This window comes from Canis lupus, chromosome 3 (assembly GCF_003254725.2).
Source record: "Canis lupus dingo isolate Sandy chromosome 3, ASM325472v2, whole genome shotgun sequence".
Classification (NCBI taxonomy): domain Eukaryota; kingdom Metazoa; phylum Chordata; class Mammalia; order Carnivora; family Canidae; genus Canis; species Canis lupus.
This window is the reverse complement of record NC_064245.1, coordinates 83315920-83336219: the sequence shown is the minus strand read 5'-3', so window position 1 is coordinate 83336219 and position 20300 is coordinate 83315920.

The following is a 20300-nucleotide window of genomic DNA, read 5'->3' as shown; positions in this document are numbered from 1 at the left end:
TAAGTATTTTCAGATTTTTCTCCAAAAAAAAAAAAACTATCTTCTCTTTAATACAAAGTTTTAGTTATAAGGTAAGCTTGATATCACTTGATAGTTGATATTGAATATACGTATACATATATAGAGTTCCTAGGGTAAATACTTTGTGTTGCTCATGCTAACATATAGATAGCTCATTTTTTCTAAATCCAGCAAAAAACACACCTCATTTGTAATCCCTCCTCTTTATGCCCTCTGGAATTTGTCACTTCCTTGTCCCTGCAAATTTGAAATATGGCACTTAGTGCATGGTATTTTATCTCTCCATCCTTCTGTCTGACCTCTCAGATAGTTTGTTTTGTATCCTAGGATCCAAGAGAAGCGGGGTTTCAAAAAGAAAATAGGGAGTTGGAGTCAAACACTGCTGAGAGATGCAATACAGTAAGGTAGGAGAAGGCACCCTCCTTATGGTACAACTGAAGAATCTGGTGATGTTGGCAAGAGGAGCTACGAGTGACATCATCTAATGGAGAGTAAGAAACAGACTTCTGCCTGAATGATATGGGTCAAAGAGAGAATTGGAGATGAGGAATTTGGAAAGACATACAGACCAATAATCTCGGAATCCTTTTATTAAAGTGTTAAGGACTATTCCAAAGTAGCTACAAAGTGTCTGGAGCCTGGGGATTTATGATTATTGCTAAGATTCTGTGTTGGTTGGAGTGATTCTGTAGACATGCAAGCATGAATTTTGGTCTTGAAGAGAAGTTGGAAGATTCCACTCATTGACAAAGGAGGATGAACAGAGAATATAAATACAGGCACAGTTGGTAGGTAGGTCTAGAGAAAACATGATTAAGTAGTCTCTTCTCGTGTCTCTTTTATTAGGCAAATAAGCTACAAGGTCAAAATCTGTGATTGATAATTTTGTGTGTTGACTTGACTGGCCACAAGGTACCCGGATTAAATATTTCTGGCTGTGTCTTGGGGGCATTCTGGGTAAGATTGGCATTTTAATTGGTGGATTTAGTAGCTTGGCCTCCCAATATTGGTAGGCATAATCCAATCCCCTGAGGGCCTGGGTAGAATAAAAGGAAGGGGCAGGAGGAATTTGACCTTTTTTTTTTTGCTTCCTGCCTGTGTGAATTGGAACATCTCATCTCATCTACCCTGGGCCCCTGATGGGGACTTAAACCATAGTTTATCCTGGATTGAATTATACCACTTTCTGATTTGGATTGACTTGGACTGAATTACACCACTAGTTTTCCTAGGTCTCCAGCTTGCAGGTGGCAAATCCTGGGTCTTAGCTTCCATAATCATGTGACCCAATTTGTCACAGTAAATAAATATATATTTACAATTCTATTTTATCTATCTCTCTCTCTATCTTTCTCTATCACTTATTCATCTATTTTCCATTAGTTCTATTTTTCTGCAAAACTTTGACTAACATAATATCTGAGAGTCAATAAGGAGAAGGCATATTGAAGATGAGAAAATATAATAAATACAACTGTCATTTATATTTTAATACAATACTCAGTGAATTGAGTATGGAGTGTATTAGAACTTCCAGGCGAGATTAAAACTTTCTTATTTTAGGAGATGTCTCGGTGGCTTAGCAGTTGAGCTATGCCTTCGGCTCAGGGTGTGATCCTCGATCCGGGATTGAGTCCCACATCAGGCTCCCAGCATGGAGCCTGCTTCTCCCTCTGCCTATGTCTATGCCTCTTTCTGTGTCTCTCATGAATAAATAAATAAAACCTTAAGAAAAAGTCTTTCTTATTTGTGTGATCCTTGATTAAAAGTGCTTTTTTACCCCTTACCTTCAGCTGCACAAATTTAGGCTTGTAGCAGATGATTTAATTTAACCAGGAATTGGGATTTTCTTTTAAGTAAATTGAGGAAGAAGCCAAGGAATTGAAAGTACATAAAAGGAAATGGGATAGTTTTTCCTCTATACTTGATGATCTTACCCAGTTTCAAGGCCTAAAATATCATTCATACCTTAATATCTTTCAATACTATTATTATCCTAAATTTGTCTCTAAATCCCACATGCACCTTCCCTACTTTGCACTTGGATGTCTAATATCTATCTCAAAGTTAAAAAGTCCTCTGGGTGATGGGCACTAAGGAGGGCCCTTGAGGGGATGAGCACTGGGTGTTATACTATATGTTGGCAAATCGAACTTCAATAAAAACCATGAATAGGGGATCTCTGGATGGCTCAGCGGTTTAACACTGCCTTCAGCCCAGGGTGTGATCCTGGAGACCCGGGATCGAATCCCACGTCGGGCTCCCTGCATGGAGCCTGCTTCTTCCTCTGCCTGTGTCTCTGCCTCTCTCTCTCTTTATGTCTCTGATGAATGAATAAATAAAATCTTTAAAAAAATGAATAATAAAAATGTTCTAAACCAAAGTTTGTATCTTCCTCCAAAACTTGCTTTTTCATCTCAGTAAATAATAACTCCATTCATCTTACAAAATATAAATTCTTGGAGTCGTGATTGTTATTCTGCTTTCACAAGACATCATCTCCATGTAGAAATATTATTACCTCTTCCCTCAGAATACGTCAGAACCTGGCCACATCTCATTTTGTCTTCGCTGCTGCCACTTGCTTCAAGCCACCACCATGCCTTGTCTGCATTTCTTTTCTGCTTCTAAGCTTATATACTGTACTCTCTCATCAAGTCATTTAGAAGAGTGATCCTTTAACAGCACAAATCAATTCCTATTGTTGCTCAGCTCAAAACAAGACAATGGTTTCTATCTCACTTAGAAAAATTGCTAAGTCCTTAATATAAACCAGTAAGGCTTATATTTCTAGCCTTTTCTCTCAGACCTCATCTCCTACCTCTCTACCCCTTGCTCACTCTACTCCAGTCATACTGGCCTGGTTGCTGTTCCTAGAATATACTTTTTAGTACCCTTCCTCAGTGATATTCCTGCATTGGATTTCCTTTTTCTTTGAGGCCTACCCTGACTACTCTTCTTAACATGGCACCCTCTGTCCTACCCTCTGTCATTTTCTAGACTCCTTCTCTGATTTACTTTATTTTATTTAACTTGTGTGATGCAGAGCACTCACATTTGACTGAATGGACCTGTGTAAAGGGTACTAATCGGCCAAAGCTGAGTGTCACTGTTGTAGAATAATTGGATTTATATGTAAATATTACTTATTTTTTACATGATTTTAACTTAAATAGTAAAAATATAGGTCATCAGTTTTATAAAGCTTGACCTTAAAGAACTGAAACAATTCCTTCTTTACTGCCAGGTACTATGCTGTTCAGGCAGGCAGTACCATACTGCATCTTTGTGATATTGAATGGATACTCACTTTCAAAGACTAGGATTTTTTTTTTCTACCTTTGCTCATATAAGGTACTTGTGATGGAGTTATTCCCAATAGCTTTTGAAATTTTCATTTCTCAACATGAGTAAATAACTAGATAAAGGCATTTCATCTTTATCTCCTAGATCAGAAGATTTTGTCAATGGTGATGATAGTTTCATTGAAACAATCCCATGAATTCCACCTTTTACGCCGATAGATAAAAGATGCTCACTGAATATTTTAGAAGAAAATTTGAGATTGTCATTCCATTTATTTCTGATATTTTTGCTCTGCACAATACCTTAAGAAAAATGTTAGTTTATTTATACAACCACCAGAAGACACAGATCTGGCAATATGGAAATGGAAGGAAATTGGCTTAAAGATAATTCAGTTTTCTCTAAGCTTCTATTGGTGTCTCAGCCTTCATTGTCATTGATGTTAATTTTAGCACCTGCTGTAGTGTAGAATGTTATAGAGATTATTAGGTGAGAAATACATACATTGTCAATGTTTATCAAGTTTATTTGTAGTTCCCGGGAAGTAAACTGTGTTCTCTCCAAACAAAACCCCATCCACTTCAGTATTATTGTAAGCTAAGTACAGCACAAGACATTCTTTTGCTCCAGAATCTGTTTTTAAGCTGGGGATTGCTGCTGTTTTATCCCGTTAGGACTTATTATATAATAAAAGCATAGCAAGGCAATAACAAAATCTGTTGTGTGTTAGGAGTCTGTCTTTGGCTGAAAAAGAATGCAGTCAACTGTTTCCCAGATAATGGTCAGTAGTTCATTTATATCACACAGGACTATATCAGTCTATGAACATTCAGCTGTAGGGTGTTAACTTCTATTCTGTAAATATTTCTTCTATCAGAATCATCATGTTGTTATCAATGTGAAACCCAGAAATTTTTTGGCCAGCTGGCGAAAAAAAAAAAGCATTGTCAAATTCATAATGAATTCATATGCTGTTAAATATTTTTAAAGAATCATCTGGTGTTTCTCTATATTCAAATGACTGATTGACCAGACTGAAAGAGATGCATTTAATACTATCACAGATTCTATGTATTTGGAAAAATATCATAAAGAATAAAAGATTATTTTGGTAGCTTGTTTTTCAAAAGGAACTTTGAACCTAGTATTGGTAAGTTTCTTAAATCTCCAAAATTCTTTCTTTTTCAGGTACTAAAATAATTGCCAGTTTGTGTCAATCAAATGTGCAAGAATTTTTGTTAAGATTTTAGCAGGCTTAGTGTCAAAACATTAAGGAATCTTCTTCCTAAAGCATTTTTGGAATGTCTTATTTTTTTGTTTAGTGAGAACAAATTGTTCTTCATACCTTATTTTCCTCTTATTCCTATATTCTATATAATGGATAGCTTAAAAATTATCTATCATGCAGATATCTTGCTTTATGTGATTTTGATGTCTTTTCTCCTTAGGGACTGTTGAGTTGGCAAATTGATGTCCCCATTCCTTGAGATTCTCCAGGAAAATTCTCATTGCTCCAGCATTACCTCATTCACAATGATAGGCCACTATGTTTGATATGTCCAGCTGATGTCCAGAAGAGGGAAAGGAATGGCAAGTGCATGATCTCATGCTTTCTAGTGCCACCTAGAAGTATAATCCAATACATTTATTCATGTGTCATTGGCCACAAATGCCACAACTACCTACAAAACGGACTAGGTATGTAGTCTAGAGCTTGGCAGGTAAGTTCTCAACTATAGTTTAGAGATTTAAATTCTAAAATGAGGAGAAAATTGATCTTAGGCATTCTTACTGTTGAATTTGTTCATGGCCATGGGAATGATGAGGCCCCCAAAGTAATAAAATCCAGGTAGTGTTTAACTGGCAGAGAGTCAGAAAGCCATAGTTACTATAGTGGCAAGGTGGAAGGGCAGTTAAGCGGGCTTGATCTTTAAGGTGGTTAATAGGCCCTGGTCTTCCTAGGGGACAAAAAGATAGACAGCCAAGGAGAGTGGTATGTATTATCTGTAATCAGAAGAAGGCAATAATGGAGAATCGTGGGGCTAAGGACAGTCATCCCATAAAAAGTCATGATCCTTTGTTCAGCTCCTGGATCTGAGCCAATTTTCTGATTTGGGCTCAATAAGTGAAGAGTGACCCTGCAGCATAACAGCAAGTATAGACCATAATGATTCCCTAAAACCTTCTCCGAAAAGACCTCTGGCTATTTACTCAGGTAACTGTATCCTGAGAAACAAGGACATCCAGATATATTGGGGCCTATTAGACACAGGGTTTGAGTTGACATTGAAATCTGGACACCCAAAACCTCTTAATGAATTCCCTATTAAAGTAAGGACTTACAGGATGTAAGTAATAAGTGGAATCCTGACTTAACATCCATCTTACTGTGATTCTTCTGTGTTTCTAGACCCATCTGCTGGTTTTCTTCTGGTCCCCCAAAGCATAATTGGGATAGATACATTTTGCAATTAGAATGAAACACATTAGGCCCATGGGGTAAGAGCTATTGAATTGGGAAAAGTCAAGTAGAAGTTTCTGCAAATGGTCTTTGACCTCAGCCAAGATAGTAAAAAAGCAAGACAAAATGAAACAACAAAACAAAAACAAAGACCAAATAAACAAAAATACTCAGTATTGCATCCTAGGATGAAGAGTGGATGTTAGGGCCACCTTATCCTAAAAGATACTTCCATTTAATTGACCGTTCTGGCCTCTGCTGAAACCAGATGGAGCTTTAAGGATAAGTATAAACTACCACAAGCTTAACCAAGTAGTGGTCACAGTTGCAGCTGTTTTATAGGATATAGTGATGCTATTAAAGACAATTATTAAGGCTTCAGATACTTAGTATGCAAACAATGATTTGGGGAATGCATTATTTTCCATTCTAATATGAAAAGAGATTCAAAACCAGATTATATTCACATGGGCCTGATGAACCTCAGTCAGTACCACCTTCTGGAGGCCTATGATTTTTTAAGGCTATTAAAGAATGCCTGATCCACAGGTATGGATTCTCACACAGCATAGTATATAACCAAGGGACTCATTAGTAGGTACAGGAATGGATTATGAAAAGAACATCAATAATTACTGTAGGTTTATCCCAGGATCATGTTAATTATCCACACTCTGTCATAATATAGTCCAAAGAGACCATGCCCTTCTGGATATCTTGAAGAATATCACTTTGATGCATAATACTGATAACACCATCCTGATTGGACAGGACAAGCAAGAAATGGCTAATACCTTAATGGCCAAGATGCCAGCTTGATGGTGAGATTCATGCTGTTCAGAAAGCAGGAGATAAATATGTGAAGATTCAGGGCGCCCAGGAATCAGAAACATTTTAGAAACACTTTACTTTCAAAAGTAAAAAAAAAAACACAACAACTATGGCATCTTGAATCCCCTACCACATAAAAAAGCTCAGTGGCTAGTCATCCTTTTTGGGTATGAAGGCAACCCATCCATACCTAGAAATTCCTTTCTGGCCCATATCCTGAAGAATTTAGAGGACTGCCAAGTCTGAATATAGCTTGAAGCAGGAAAGGGACCTGTAGCAGATCCAGGCTGTGGATCTATTTTCCTTTTGGGACCATATGATCCAGAGGATCCCATGCTATTGGAGGCACCAGTGGTATGGAGTTTATAGAAAGTCCAAGTTGAGGTTCTAAAGAAAGATCAAGCCATCTGGAGCAAAGAACGATACATGTTTCAAAAAAGAGCTTCTGATATCATACTGACCACAGGGCATTGAATGATAATGCATCTAGAAATTGCTGTTTTAAGTGGGCTGCTTTTGAACTTTCCAAAAGTTGGACACACTCAGCCACCATTTACTATAATAGGGACGTGACAGATTTGGATCAAGACTGTGTGAGAACAGAGGGAAGGAGTAGAGCCAATAGCCCAAAACTTCCCATGTCACTCACCATAGTTTCAACTGTGCTTGGCCAGCACATGCTTATGGTTATATGGAAAGTTCTATAAGACCAATCTGACAAGAGGAAAGAAAAGCCCAAACTTTTGTTGCAGGATGGGTCAGCCTGATAAACTGACATAAGCCAAAACTGGATAGTGGTTGCATTACAGGCACATTTGGAAATGGCCTTCAGAGAAGGGGAGAGAAAAAGACCTTTCTGATGAGCAAAGCTATATTTGATGCACCTGGGCATCTACCTTTGTGAAAGGAAAGGTGGCCTGAGATGAGAATGTCTATAATTTTCTGGGCAGTGGCAAAGAAATTAGCTAGCTGCCTGAAATCAGTGGAAAGAAAAAGATTGGGATTTTAGATTCAAGGTCTCAGGTAAAGTCACGTGAATGAACATGTGTCCAAAGTGTGAAGATTTTTGTATCATATATCTATGTCCTCCAAAAGTATCCATCGGAGATGAGGCACTGAACCAATAAGTATTGATCCTTCATCAACAGCCACCTCAGAACTAGCACAATGATCAAAAAGAATGGAGTGGCCAGTTGCAGATATGGTGCCATGGTTCCTCATTTACTGAGGCTGACCTAGGTGATGTCACCTTTGAATGTTCAGTCTACCAGCAACAGAGACTAACGCTGATAAAGTACTATTCCTGGAGAAGGCTGATAGGCTTCTTGGTGGCAGGTGGACTACATGAGCCTCTTCTGTCCCAGAAGAGCCAGCAGCCAAAGATAGACACCTATTAGGTTTTGTTTTTTTCCTGCCTGTTGAGCCCTAGTCAGTACCACTTGCCAGAAGCTTATGGTTCCTTATAGCAGTTAAAAGAGTGCCTGGTCCATAGGCGTGGATTCTCACACAACACAGCATCTGACCAGGGGACTCACTGGTCGGTGCACGCATGAACCAATGACTTTGGGATACAGTGGTTGTGTCATATACAAAACTAACCAGAAGCTGCTAGCTCTATAAAGCAATTGGGTGGTCTGCTGAAAGGACAACTGAAGTGTGAACTCAGAGCCAGAACTCTTCAAAAATGAGGCCTTATTTTTTAGGACACAATACCTGAATCAGCTCCCTCTCTGTGGTACTGTTCGCAAAATAAGAAGAATTAATGAAACAGAAACTGAGAGGTAGAAGAAGTACTGGCCCCACTTGACATTCTTCCTAAGAATCCTCTCTGGGATTATGTTTGTGTCCCTATAATGCTAGAACCTGTAGGATTAAAGGTCTTGGTCCTGGAAAGGAGAGAACGGTTGCCAGTAACACATCAGTGGTTTCCTTGAACTATATATAAACTTCATGCCACCCAAGCACATTGGACTCTTAATATCCAGTGACCAGCATGTGAGAGGATAAGGCTGCGTCTTGCAAGAGGTAATCGATACTGATCAAAAGAGTGAGAGAGGGCTGTTGTTACACAGTGGGGAGCGGAAGGAGCAGAGTGGAATACAGGCGATCCATTTGAGTACTACTTGATATTATTTTTTCCAATTAGAAATGAGAATGGACCTGTACAGTGACCTTGGCTTGAGAAGTTTATGGTTACCAAGGGTTCAGAGCACTCAAGAATGAATTGTAAGACATGGAAGACACTAATGGATCTTCAGAGATGATCACTGAGGGAGACAAGTATTTAAAATATACTAGAAGGAGACATTGAATACTAGTCAAGGTCCAGAGACCAATTGAAACTCACTAATGTAGCCACTGCCCAGGTTAAGAAATAGACTTGATTGTCCAGCACCCAAAAGCCTCTGTCATGGTCCCCCCCCAATCACACTACTCTTCTCTCCCATTTCTTCTTAGAAATTTAAACTATATTCTGTGTTCCAACAACACAGAGGCACATTCCCCCATTTTTAGAACTTTATGTGAATGCAGTCATGCAGTGTATGCTCTTTTATGTCTGGCTTCCTTTAACATTTCTTTTGGGTGTTTTACATATATGGAAATGTTTGGCACTTGTTTTTCTCTTTATTTGGTGTACAACTGTCCCATTTTATCCACTACCAGAATATATTTATTCGTGTTACAGTTGATGGACATTTATATTTTTTCCAGCTTGAGACTGTTACAAGTATTACTGTGAAGGCCATTCTAATTCATATTTTTTTAAAAGATTGTATTTATTTATTCATGAGAGACACACACAGAGAGAGGCAGAGACACAGGTAGAGAGAGAAGCAGGCTCCATACAGGGAGCCCGATGTGGGACTCGATCCCAGGTCTTCAAAATCATGCCCTGGGCTAAAGGCAGACACTCAACTGCTGAGCCACCCAGGTATCCCAAGCCACCAAGGTATCCCTCTAATTCATATCTTTTGTTGAAATGTGTAAGTAGGACACACATTTCTGTTGAGTATGTATTCGGAAGTGAAATTGCTGGGTCATGGGATCTTCACATGGTTGGCTTCAGTAGATAATGCCAAACAGTCTTCCAAAGCCATTTTACCAACTGATATCTTACCAGCCATGAATCAAAGTTCTAGATGATCAACTAGTCCTAGAACAACTGCAGTTTAAAAAGAAATTGAACAGTCATATACAACCTTTGAATGATTTTATCCTGAGCTTTAAACTGGCTCCAACTAAACATCTGTATTTTCAGCATTAGCAATGATGTCTTCGGGCAAATCATTTTCAAATAAATCTATATCTCAAAAGAACATAATATTTTAACCTGTATTTTGAAGTGAATTTACAAAACACACCCATGTAAAAAAGTAGCTTCATGAAGAAATCTTTTTACAAAATGATAAATTTTTATAAATGCATTGATCGGACATATGCTCCTAAATCTCGAATATAGGAACTCCTGACAGTTTCTGAAGTTCATTTTCATTTTGTAAACCAGGCTTAGATAAAATGTTTTGCAAGTATGTTTTCATCTTGTAGAAATGGTATCAAAGTAGTTAGAGAGTATATTGGGATAACAGAAAAAAACTAAGTTATTTTAGAGGCTGTAAGGTTAATATTCATCTTTTCTAATAACATGCTTCTATATAATACTTTTTAAAAAGAGATTTCTCTTTTTAAACTGATGGTATTATCTAGTTGATAGAAATAGGACATTGGTGTTTATTATTGACTGATGTGGAAGTATCATCTGGCAGAGAAAATATGGAGCATGTAAGACTCCAGCCACATTAAGATGCTTGCTATTGACCATGACTCAAGAATGAACCAGGAGTTCCTAACCACAAAATTAACTTGTGTTTGATGGGATTATTAGTTGATATGCATTGAATGGTAGCCAATGGGAGAGTATGTTAAGCAAAGCAATTGCCAGAGAACCCAAAACTAGTGTTGAATCAATAAAAACAGAGCACACTGTTACTTTGTGAAGATTAAAGAGCTTTTAAAACATGCTTATCTGTAAAAGAATATTATGTAGTAAAAAAAATACATTTAAAGCAGCAATCATAAATCAGGTCTTTTTTTTAAGATTTTATTTATTTATTCATGAGACACAGAGAGAGAGGCAGAAACATAGGAAGAGGGAGGAGAAGCAGGCTCTATGCAGAGAGCCTGATGGGGACTCAATCCTGCGACTCCTGGATCACAACCTGAGCCAAAGGCAAACGTTCAACTCTTGAGCCACCGAGGCGTCCCATAAATCAATATTTTTTTGTAGAAATCTGGAAATTCTTAAAATTTTTAAATATTTTTTTATGTCTAAAACTACATTGTGTGGAAATCATATTAGCAGAGGGGGCTTACAAGTGAACTCTGTAAAGGGGAAGTGAGAGGCAGCGACAATTGGATAGGGAATGCCATTTAGCTTTGTCTGCGACAGCTGTGCAATGACCGCGAGTGGCATGTTAACTTGGAAAAAATAACTCAACAATCACAGTTTCCAGAATTTTAAGGTTTAATTAGAGAACTAAGTTCAAATTTGTTATCAGCATACTAAGATGAAAGGTAATCTATAACAATTTAGGATTGTCATACTACTGGTTAGTGAAACAGAGGGCTTAGCACACTACTGTAATCAAATGTTAACATTAATCTTAAAAACAAATTTTGGGTGTGAAAAATAGTTGCTATAATGGATTAGGAGAGGGCACACACTGGTATAGTTTATACATTCAAATATATGTGGAGATTATCTCAAGCCAATAGCTGATAATTTTCTGTGTATTGCTTTGTTAACATCATGACTTCCAACTTTCCTTCTTTCTACCATGGGTAGAACAGAGGACCAATTTAACTTTTACAAATAGTCAAAGATTTTGTGATGGCTTTCAAAAAAATGGGCAAAGTTAGAATGAAGATGAAAATAGCTTCTAGACCATTTAGATAAGGCAGATGTCATTATAATTGAAGTCAGGGATGAAATATATACTTTACTTGATTAAATTTAGCTCTGAACTTACTGGTCAGCAAGACAGAAATGGAAACGATCTTACATAGTTCTCATCGATGATTAATCGGAAGTATACAAAGTTTCTATAGATTTTTTCTCTCTTGTAGTCTTTCTTTGCATTATTCCACAAACTATAAAGAATGGCCCATTCTAGCCGACACGTTGTGTTAAATGTCACAAAAATTACAAATTTGCTTTAAAATCTATTTTATTCTTACAGTCTTCTCCGTGTTGGTGTAAAATAACATCAGACTGATTCTACTTGGGAGGATAGAAAAGTTCTTCCAAAGGTGATATTCCAAATAGGCCACACTCATAAGCATCAGGGAATCCTTAAGTTTACGTTTCTTAAAAAGGCAGGACCAAATATCCTAGATTTAAAAACTGACAATTTTATCTCTGTTGATTTGGGCAAATTACTTGACTTCTTGCAGACTCAATTTCCACATTTCAAAGATGATGCTAGTTATATGTACCTTGAAGTTTTGTTGTAAGGATGGTAACCTAGTAAGCTATTTGAAAAACAATTGGTGAATCTGTGAATCCTTGAAAAATATATGTAAAACCTTTGGCACACAGTAGATTTTGGAAAAAGGTTATTTCAATGACTATTCTTTCCTGCTAAAACAAAGTAGTAGATGCTTAGAAAAAAAAATATTGACCTATTGCAATAATATAAATTGTATTTTGCAAAAGAACAAGCCTTATGATAATTTCATTTAGTTTTCTGTGTTACAGATATTTTACCATCGGAACTGTATACTTGTAAAGAGGCAAGCCTGCGATACTAAGTCACAAATACTGTAACTGTGAGGAATCAAGCAGCTTTGCCATTTTCTCTGACTGTCTGAGTGACTATCCAAAGACCTTCTTCCTGTAGCCTATTTTGTAAAAACAGCAAGTGATATCAGAGAGAGCCTGGGTAACAACATACATAAGCCACCCATAAATGCAGTCCTTCAATGAGTCTAGAGATCAGACTCTTTACTACACTGTTTTGTATGCTCCAAATACTGTAGTGCCTTTTTTTTCCTTAGAGGCTAAATGCTCTGACACTGAAGGAATGACATTCTGGGTGGATTGCCACACAGTTCTGTGTATAATATAACTCTACTTTAATTTCTTATTCTCCATTATCCTTAGGTTTGCAGGTAGCTGTGCCTCTAAGACTCCATTCAGCTTGCCCTCAAGACTTCTTGAGGAATCATATATTTCATGCCAGTTCCTACTCAAGCCACAGTTTAAAAGAAGTACCAAAACATAAAGTATAACTTCATTCAGGGGTTCACTTGCTCCCAGAGCCTTTAAATTGGCCATTGTCAGGGTCACTAGGTCTAGATGAACTTTATTTTGCTGTACCTGAGCTTCCCATGCCTCAAAGTAACCTTAAAATATCATGAAGAGAATTTGAGTGTCTCTAAACCTAGATTTGATAGATTTATTCCTAAACACAAGTACACAATTATTTTACTATTTAAATTGAAAATCCTTTGTGAAAAAATTGAAAAAAAAAACCCTATAAATCTTCATTTGTTATCATGCTATCTCTTAAATTTCTAACATTGTTCCTGAGTCATTTCATTCATCGCTTTAAAACTCAAATTCAAAGTAGTGAAATTGTGTGTAGAGTTTTATTAATCCTAGTTTCACTTTCGTCTTGTATCCTCCCATGGGATAACCTGAAACCTTGATTAGTTATTTAAAAATCAATATCTTATAAAGGGAAAGTTGTTTTCATATCTTACTTTATAGTGTTTTGCTACACACAACTTTATTGGTTTAAACGGAGAAATGTTAACTGTTTAAATCAAAAGTAAGCCTTATATACAGCAAACTCAGCAGGCCTGAGCTACTGCATGGCAAAAGAAAACACATGAATAAAGTAGTTTATCATCTACTTACTCCCCCAAATTCATTTAAAATCAGATTCAGTTTTGCTAATTGATAGCTTATTGTGCTATCCACTTGTTTTTGTGCTTTTTCACTTGCTAATTTTTTAAAAAGTATTTATTTATTTATTTATTTATTTATTTATTTATTTATTTAAGTACTAGCAGAGGGGAAGGGCAGAGGCAGAAGCAGACTCCTCACTAAGCAGAGAGCCCAAAGTAAGGCTCCGGTCCTCGGGCCCTGGGATCATGACCTGAGCTGAAGATAGATACCTAACAGATTGAGCCACCAAGGTGCCCCTGTTTGGTAATTATTAATGACATATGATTTTAAGAGGTTGGTATTCAGAGATTTAAATTTTCAATCAGAAGTTATTTATTTCTTGAGTAAAATGGTGGCCCGTCATCTATTTATGCTGTTGATGTACATTTACTTTATTTAAATTCCCAGTCTTATAATAGAAGCTGAAATCAGAGTTAAAATCCTTGTCTTGCTTTCTAGTATTTATTGCACGAGCAATGTGGATTTGTTGTTGTTGTTGTTTTCTTGTTGTTCTCTATGCAAACTATGTCTCTGGGCCCAGCCTTCAAGTGAAATGTGGTTGTGACATTTAGGACCACCCTATGGGATTTTGTTAGGGGTAAAAATGCCCTTCTAGTATTATAATCTTTTGGAAGAAAGCTGAGACATCTCACTGTTAGGATTCCTTTATATGTAAAATGTTCATTGATTAACAAGATGCTGGACTCTTATTTTTAGGAGTATCACAGATTGAGCACTGGAATGGTGTTGAAACATAATTTTGAAACTTTTAGAAAAGCAGGCTGCATATAACACAATGGAGGTTAATAAATGAAAACAACACTGAGAATATCAAAATGAATCTAATAACTTTACTTCTGTAAAGTAAAAAGCAACCGAGAAACTATCTTGTTTTCCACAAACTGAACATATTTTAAAGATTGAAGGCATGTAATGGTTCCAGAATGAAGGCACAAAGGAACTTCTGATTGTTCTTTCTGTGAAATAATTTGTAATTATTCTGCTAAGTGGTGTAATTACATACTTCCATGGAAGAAGTGTTGTTTTTTTGTGTTTTTTCAACTTAATGTGGAGTGGGGTCTCAAGCACTATTGAAAAGCATTTTGGGTTTAGAGTCAGCCATAGGTTTAAAATCAGCTTTAACACTTATCAGCTGCATGAATTTGAGTCTCATAGGAATGAACTTTCTTTATTGTGTTCCTGAGAAGACTTACAGAAGCAAATTCATCTTAGAAACCTGGCACAGAGTTGGAATCAATGGATATTAATTGCCCTTTATCTCTCCTCTTCTCCATTAGAAAAAAAAAATTGCATTTGATTTACTCACTCAGGGTAGGAACCGATGGTCAGCAGGCTGAGGTATAACTGGAAAAACCAGAGGGTTGATAGCTTGCAATGCTGCATCCAGAGAGCAGGTGACCCACTGAGAAGGGCTTAAGCAAGCAGAAACTCACTGCCCTGAAAAGCCAAGGAATCACAGTAATTCAAAAAATAGTAAAGTGTACAGGCTTATAGGATTTGCAAAATAATATTAATATGGAATTTAAACATACTAAATCTGACAATTTAAAATAGCTGGGGGAGAGGAAGCAAATTAAGTGTTAACATGGTCAAAATATGCAGATAGACCCATGTGATTGTTAATAGATAAAAGATTTTTTTCTCTCTACTACTTAATAGGATGTAATTTATTTATGTCTGAAAAAGTGAATGTGCTTTAATGCTTTGGGAGTCTAATTTTTGGTTGTTTGTTTTAAAATAAGCTTTGTGTGATGGTTACCCTGGCTTTCTGGGAATTTTATGAGCTTTCTAGGCCCTTCTAATAAGAAGCACTGCATGGATTAAAGATAAGGGCATGGTACAAAATGAGAATTTTAAAAATAAGATAAAAAAGTAGGAAGTAATTTCCTGACAATAATGGTGATGATGCTATATCTTTCAGTAATAATAATTCTACTATAGAGTATTGTAATTACCACACATTAAGGAAGAAATGGAATTAGGGATATTAAAAAATAAGTAAATAGCTTTACATAAATTGAATGAGTGCTAGGCTCTAGGAAGTGGCAGAAATAGGAACAACTAGGAGAGTCTGTAATATAATGGAGAAAAAAAATAGTTGTGAAGTCTGTACATCATTGTTAAAATCCTAACTCTACTACTTACTCATGTAACCTCTCAAAGGTATTCCAATTGTAAAAAGTATAAAAATGCATACTTCATCTTATGGCTTCCAATCATGATGGAATGACTGGTATCACACTTGTATTCCTATTGTAAACAAATATAAAGCTGAACAAAATATAATTGTTTGCATGTATTGAACAAAAGGGACCACAATATTGAGACAGGGAAAACACATGAATTCCACCCCATGTTCTTTCTGGGTGCACTTTTGAATGTTAGCACTGTGCAGTGAAGCTCAAGTAAAAGACAATAGTCTGGTTGAGTTGAGAATGCAGAGTTCTGAGTTTGGGGCTGCTTCAGTAGATGGGATGTTCAGGGTATGGTCCTGGAGAGGAGAAAGCAGCAAAGACAAGGACCAGAGAAGTCTCAGTGGGGATTCTTCCCATGGCCTTTGGCTGGTATTTGGACCACATATGTATAAATCAAGGCTTTATGAGGCCCAGTGGGGGGATTTGCCTTCAAGACAGAGAGCTGAACAGAGATGCCAGAATTCATGAATGCTTGGAGATGATGGAGTTCTAGACCAACAAAAGTATAAGAAATCATGGAAGATCTAAGCATTTATTGAGATTCCAAATGCCCACATCTTAGAAATAAGGATGACACCTTGGAGTAAAGGCTCTGTGTGGGCTAAGGACAAAATCAGCCCAAAATGTTCATAGCAGTGGTTCATAACTGTCCAAACCTGAAAACAACTCAAATGTTCTTCAGAGGTTGAATGGCTAGACAAACTATGGTACATTCATCCAGTGGAATACTGTTCAGCAGCAAAGATGAAAAAAACTATTGTTGCATATCTGGATCTTGAAAACAATGCTAAGTGAAAGGAACTAATCTCAAATAGACACATACTATATAGTTCCAGTTATATGACAATCTCAATAAGAGAAAACTATGGCCACCAAGTTTGGGTGGGGAAGGGTGTGGATATAGAGCGATAGCGTAGGTGAGTTTTGGGGGTGATGAAATTGTTATGTAGTCTGATTGTTTTGGTGGATATGTGGATCTTAATGTATGTTAAAATGTGTAAGACTGTATCCCCCCCAAATTATTTTACTATATGGTAATCAAACAGATGAAATTGAAAAAAAAAGTGTATGGAAATAAAAGTGTGTGTGTGTGTTTGTGTATCTTAATGGAAACATAGAAATTTTGAATTTTGAAAAAAGTAACTAAGCAGATATTTCAAGGATAATAAGAGAAATAAAAAAAAAAAGTGAATGGACCTTACAGCAGATTTGATTATGTGAAAGACAGAGTTGTTGAACTTGAGGTCAGATTAATAGAAATTATTGAATTGAAGAAAATGGTAGAAATATTGAAAAAATATGCTGAGCATCAGTGTTTTGTGAAGCAATATCACACAATTTTACATATATATTATATGTATATTCACATTAGCGTCCCACAAAAAAGGAGGGAGAGAGCATGACCCCCAAAATGCCTGAAGAAATAATGGGCTTATATCCCAAATACATAGAGAACTCCATAAAACAGTAATAAAAAGACAATCTTATAAAAGGGGGCAAAAGACTTGAGAGACACTACAAAAGAATATGCAAATCGCCAATAAGTACATGAAAATGTGCTCAATATCATCACAGTCCTTGGGGAAAGACACATTAAAAGCACAATGAAATACCAAATCAAAGGCACTGGAATATCAACAATTAAAAGTATTCACAGAGCTTGGGTGGCTCACTTGGTTCAGCCTCAAACTCTTGGTTTCTGCTCAGGTCATGATCTCAGGGTCCTTAGGATCAAGCCTTCCATCGGGCTCCACACTCAGCAGGGAGTCTGCTTCCCTGACTCTCTCTCCCTGTCACTCTGCCCTTTCTCCTGTTCTCAGGCTCTCTCTCTCTCTCTCTTTCTCTCTCAAATAAATAAATAAATAAATATCTTTAAAAAGTATTCACAGAACCAAATATTAGTGAAGCTATGCAGAAACTGAGGTGCTTATAAATTGCTGGTGAGTGTGTAAAATTGTACAACTTTGGAAAACAGTTTGGCAGTTTCTTATCCAACTACACCTACTCCTAAGTGTGCACTCAAAATATATCCACAGAAAGACTTATGCTGAAATGTGTCTAGTAGTTTTGTTTGTAATAGGCCCAAACTGAAAACAAATTCTTTTATATTCATATAGCAGAATTTTTCATAATAATAAAAATAATTTAATTACTGTTTTTCTTCAGAACATGGATAAAACATTATGTTGAGTGCTATAAGCCAGATACAAAAAGCAACTGTTGAATGATTCCATTTTCATGAATTTTATTCAAGAATAGACAAATCTACGTTGTAAAAATCAGTTACCTATAAGGGTGGAATAATTGTAACAAATCACAATGGAATTTTCTAGGATGGAGTGATTATACCTACATTTATGTCAGAACTCATCCAATTGTACACGTATGATCTGTGCATTTCATTCCATGTTAGTTCTACCTCAAAAAAAAATATGTTCCTTACAAAATTTAAGGGTGATGGGATTAAAGAAACATGAATTTTTAAAATATTTTGTTTTAATTCAAAAGCTATTTACCTTATAACCAATTGTAACATAGAAAATGGAAGAGTAGTTCTATATCTATCATTAACATCACATGACAAATGGAATTCTTCTAATGTGGTCAAATTAATTTAATGATAATATATTTTATGGTTAGTGTGACATTTAAAAAATAACAATCAGTGAGATACATCCTAGGTAGCCAACATGAGAAACATATCTGAGTAAATTATGGCATTGTAAACATAGATAATTTTGTCAAGTTGTAATGCAAACTTGAGTGAAAGCCAAAACAATAGGGAATTTGGAATATATAGGATGATAGCAATATGAATACTTGACTGTATATGCATATATATCAGTGTGTGTGGAAGTTTAAGTATAGTTGGTGAGTGGAGAAATTATTATATCATTATCTCTGGTTGGTGGTATTATAGATGAAGTTATTTTCTTTTCCATACTTTGTACAATTTTCATAATATATTGTAAGAGGAATAAACTATTTTTATTATGAGATAAATATACAATATTGAAATATTTTTCAAATTTTATAGCATTGTCCAATTTCAAAGTTTTTTATATGGATGAACTTATCTAATTTTCACAACTGTTTGTTGTAAATAGGTAAGTGCAGTTATTGCCATTTTACAAATGAGAAGTTTTGTAAATGCAGCTAAAAAATGTGAAGAGAATAAACCAAATTCAAATCATGCAATAAAGGGCAAGGAAGAGAGTAGAACATGTTGTTGCAATTTCTGATTTTAGTTTAGCTTAGTTTTATTTTTACTGTACTTTGTTGCTTCTACTCATCAATGAGGCAGATGTTCCTGCAATGTATGTTTGTACTTCAGTCTTCGTAAGAGAGTTTAACAAAGCCTTGGCTGAATATTGTAGTGGCAAAAATAAAAAAATAAAAAAAAATGAAAGAGAGGGCAACAGTTGAATAATAGAAAAAGAGGCTGACTTGCAAAGGTACTGGTGAATTTCCCATGCATGAAAATTTAGAAGAAATTGGAAAGTTGGAAGAAATTTTAAATTTTAAAGACCCCCTCTTGAGCACTGGGGTGAAAAAGATGTTAATTGATTTTATATTTTACTTTTTAGCTGCTTGCTCTGCTTTGTTACTAGCAGGACTTCGGAGTATATGAAATTAATGACTTTTTGTCATTTCTCCAAAATTTTTATTTCACATTTTTCCTAGCATACATGCTACCAGATTTTTCAGAAGCCATGGGATCTACTAAGCTGCAATTAGTAGCCATCTTAAAATTCATTTTTTCCAGAAAATAGTTTTCACTAATAGAACTCAAAGGAATAATTTCATCTTTTCTCAGTATATCCTGACAAAAGAATCCTTGTTGTCTCAGAATTCAAATCTCTCGGGACGGAAGTCTTCTAAAACCAGCTTTCTTCCAGACTTTCTGTTTTGGCATTACAGCACTCATTGAAACTGGTATATGTTGTCATATTGTTGATATCTGGAGCAGAGTTATTGATAATACATGCATAAATTGTACTATAAGATTTTATTCTGAACTGAACTTCTGTTTCTAGGTACTTGAGCAAATTACCTACTTGTTAACCAGTCCCTAGATAGTCTTCTTAAGATCAGTAGTTTTATTTTTTCTCTGAATAGAAAGATGACTTGTTTTGGAAAGGTAGGTGGCATTGTGAAGAGGTCAATTATCCTACAATTTGTTTTGGAAATTTAATATGATTTTAATAGATATACTAATAAGATGTTTTATTCCTGGATATATGGAAGTTGATTACGAAGTCCGTATAAACATATGAAAGGACTAAAAAATATATGCAAGGAAGTGATTGTAAGACGGTTTCTAAAATAGAATGGCAATAAGGTGGAGTAATTGTCCTACCAAATATTAAAATATATAATAAAGGCCACATAATTAGAAGCATTAAGTATTTGTATATGAATAGACAGAAAGACTAATGGAATTAATTGAAATATTTAGAAAGAGATCCGCTATGTTCAGAAACCAATACTTGATGCAGAGAAATTTTTAAAAAGT